At 30.4% G+C, this 3,955-nt stretch overlaps 1 long non-coding RNA gene across 1 annotated transcript; it reads right to left on the reverse strand.

The window, feature by feature from the left end:
* Positions 1 to 303: 303 nt before the first annotated feature.
* On the reverse strand, positions 304 to 1,295 carry LOC111692540. Its single transcript, XR_002763263.1, has 3 exons — positions 1,136 to 1,295; positions 714 to 1,056; positions 304 to 589 (listed from the first exon to the last, which is right to left on the reverse strand). It is a non-coding gene; the product is annotated as an uncharacterized LOC111692540 (long non-coding RNA).
* Positions 1,296 to 3,955: the final 2,660 nt, after the last annotated feature.

The raw sequence follows: 3,955 nt of genomic DNA on the forward strand, positions 1-3,955 counted from the left end.
TATTACTCAAGAACAACGGCTAGAGTTGTATCATAACTGCATAGGATATTATTACCTATCATATGTATAAATCTGCACACACTCCGACATTGTGCTTATCTTTTACATTGAATGATACTTTAATTATGTTATAACTATCTTGTTTCACAGAAGGTTCAACAGAGAATATTAATCACACCAATAATAATATATTTTTGATACGATAAACTTTAACAGATTGCGGTAGGTACTCAATTTATATGAAATAAAAAAAAATTGTGATGTAGTTCCTAAATATTTTGTATATTAAAATAAAACACTGTATAACGTAACATATTTATTTACTGATGGTTGAAAATAATTATTTAATTTTTGTCTTAATGCAGGGCCTTGAATAATCCGTCCTTAATTTCGTTTCGTAAAGACTGAACGGTAAGTTTCCTGTCTACGTTTCAGTTTAACATTTTTCGTTGCAACTGTAGAAGGAGATATACTGCAAAGATATTTTCATTATTAAAGTTATCCATTAAAGTATGTTTTCATTGCCATAATACTCCTTCTCTTAGCACTACTATCAGTACTAGTGTTACCATTCGATGTATTCTGAACACTGAAAATAAAATTACTGTAAATATTATTTCTTAATTTATTAGGTCCGTATCAAACAATTTGGCAGGGTACGTATTTAACATCCTTAGCATTACTACTATTTTTAAATTACAAATCTTTATTACCTTAAATTCAGTTGTCTCTTCTTTTTACGTTGTACCTACTCGAACTTCAGTAACGTTATAGGTCAAAGATGATTCACTTGATTGTAACATCAATTTGGTCAAAGCTCCTGTATTAATTGAACTCGATAAAGTACTCTTGCTTAAAATGGAAGAAGATACACCACAAAATAATTTTATGGAAGGTGCAGAGTTGGGTCGTACTATTTTTCTTCCACAAAAGGGGAGAAAATCATCCGCTTTAAAGTGTTCAGAGCAAATTACGTTATTTTTTGTCCATACCCAATTTTCTTTTTCGATAGAAAGAACCTTGTCCTTGTCCAGTAAAGTTTCATTTCTAGGAAAGCTAGAAATAAAAAAATTACATGTTTACAATAAAAATTTAGAATAAAAAGTGGAAATATCTTATTTTTGTGTACAGCTACCTAAATATTTAGAAATGTTTTGTATTGGACATCTTCTGCAATTTGCGCTTCCTTTCACAGTACAAAGCACAAGACATATTTAAAGTTCAATAAAAACGAAATTTACAAACAAAAATATGAATAACCTCAAAAAACACACCTGCGAACCTGACGTCAACAACAACTGCGTCACTGCGTGACGTAAAAGCCTTCAAAATGTCTGCGCTCGTAGCGTCCCTAGAAAAGTGGATGCGCACTCGTCGAAGCTCATTCTCCCCTACTCCATATCTCTGAATTATAGTCAAGTTATACAAATATATATTTCTTATTAGCAAAAGGCAAGTGCATATTTCAAAGATCGCAAAAAGTTAATATTACAGGTTTCTAATTTAGATAAATATTGTTTAATGTTTCAAATTTCCTCTAAAATATGAAAATTATTATTTTCTGGTTCATTCACACTTTCAGGAGTTATATAAAAATACTCATCTTACTGTGTTAAATCTTTTCAAATATAATATGTTTAAAGTTAGGTAATTATTATTTAAATGTGTACTAGTAAACTTATTCCATTTATATTTTTAAACAACTAACTAAGCACATTAAATATTAAATATTTTCCAAACTATTGTAATAAAAAAAAATGGTAAGCAGTAACAATTTTTTATTAAACACTGAATTGAAAAAGCAGCAATGGCTATTGAATGTAATGCACTTAAAATCATTAAAGCTAAGCCTTCACTGTTCAAATTGTCAATGTGACTAAAGTCCCAGTGCACATCACTCAACCGAACGGTAAATTCGTGAATTTTACTCTTATTTACAATTCTGTTCCTAAAAGAGTCAATGCGATGAATTGGTAACATATCGTATACATGTAAGAAGACACCCAGATGATCGGATACCATAGGGTCACACGTGCCTGCTAACAAATTTATCTGTCTATATTAGTTAAAATATTGTCAAGGCATGCTCTACAATTAGCAGTAATTCTAGTCGCTTCGCTGATAAGGTGAGTAATGCCCAATGTAGACATAAAGTTACAAATATCTTTAAGTGTACCGTGTTAAGTTCAATGTCCAAATTTGTACTCCCTTCTACGATGATAAATTTATATTTGCTTGAAAGATATTCAAGGTGGTTTTCCAACTGGTCTTTAAAAAGTGAAATATCACTAGAGCAGGACGATCGGTATAAGCTTACCAAAACCGTATTTCTGCTTGCAAGTTCAGCTGCACAAAATTCAGCATGAACTTCTATTGGTTCAATTTTGTTTTTTTTTTGTGGCTACCACCAGGTATTGTTTGTTAACAAAAGTACTGTTTACTAGACACAAAATTCCCTCCGACCTAGACATAATGATACTGTCCCAGGAACCCATTTCCTGGGGCTGACATACGCGATACCTGGGCGTGACGACGGAGGCTCCAATAGTTTTAACTTTAAGCCTCTGTACAGGCGTTTCTTAATAGCATTTCTGTCACTTTCCAGGCGGCAGACATACTGTGCTAAAATTCAATTGGTGGACTTTTATCCAATAACAATAGTGTGATTACCGCGGGAAATTATGAAATTAATTATGGCGTAAACAGTTAAATACATATTGCGCAATATTTTTCCTAATACTTTCCTGTTTCCCGTGAATACTTGTTCTACAAAAATAATTGTGACTAGCTATTGAAATCATTTAGCAAATTTTTAAATGCTCATAACATGTATATTGTACACTTATCATGTAGTTATGTAGGAATTTAGATGCGTTCAGATAAAAACTAGGTATAATGGATTTCTGGCACTGGTATTAGATTCAAAATTACAACCAAAACGTTATTACATAACATTTTGATCTACAAAAATATTTTTCAAACAGAATAGAATTACAATTGTCATCAGAATAAGCAGTTAGCAGTCAAATAAAATATTGGTAAAACGATGTCCTGTCACACTCAATGTAGCACACATCAATTTTAATCAAATCGATATAGCAAATTCATAACGGTAACATTCTGCTGAATGTGTTGAATGCTTTAAAATAAAAATTTGATACTGATTGTTTACTGTACTATATATTTCTTTTTTATTTATTATTGATTGTAATTTTTTTTCCATTATACAAGATTCATATGGATAAGTACAATTTTATTATTTCAGATATTACTATTTTTCGGCGTCTTTCCAATTTCAAAAATCAGTAATTGTTACAATATAAACTTGATTCATTATAAATTTGTATTTTTGTTGGAAAGATCACATTTAAGAAAATTACGTAAATCTCTAATTTCATAAATAAGTTTATTTGTCAGTTCGACAGTTCAAAATATAATTTGAAAGAAACTTCATATACACATTTGGTTTATACATATTTGGACGACTTTCTGCAGAAAGGAGCCAACTCACGTGATGGTTAAACTGAGTAAACAGTGATCAAAGTTTTGAACAATTCTAAAATTCCTAATTAATTTGACACAACGAAAACAAAGAAAATATACTTTTGTGGGTTAGTTCCTTTCTGCAATTTATAAAAAGTACAATATGATTAAAAGTCAATATATTTTATTTTTCAGCAAAACAAAAATACATTTTTATAGGTATTGCTAAGTAAATTTAGTTTTCTATTTCAAAATCTGGAAGTCCTGTAAAGCCATCAATGTCATCTTCTAATCCTTCCTCGACTTGTAAATTTTTGTAAACATCTTTGCAATCATGAGGAATCAAATGTATTATTGATTGTCTTGAAGCTTGGGTACAGATATTTTCTTACCATATGCGCCGATAAGTAACAAAACTTACAGGTTTATCGATTTGTTCAGTATATTTTCTATACATTAATGGAAGTGTTAA

The sequence above is a fragment of the Anoplophora glabripennis genome, unplaced genomic scaffold (genome assembly GCF_000390285.2).
Source record: "Anoplophora glabripennis isolate ALB-LARVAE unplaced genomic scaffold, Agla_2.0 scaffold1859, whole genome shotgun sequence".
Classification (NCBI taxonomy): domain Eukaryota; kingdom Metazoa; phylum Arthropoda; class Insecta; order Coleoptera; family Cerambycidae; genus Anoplophora; species Anoplophora glabripennis.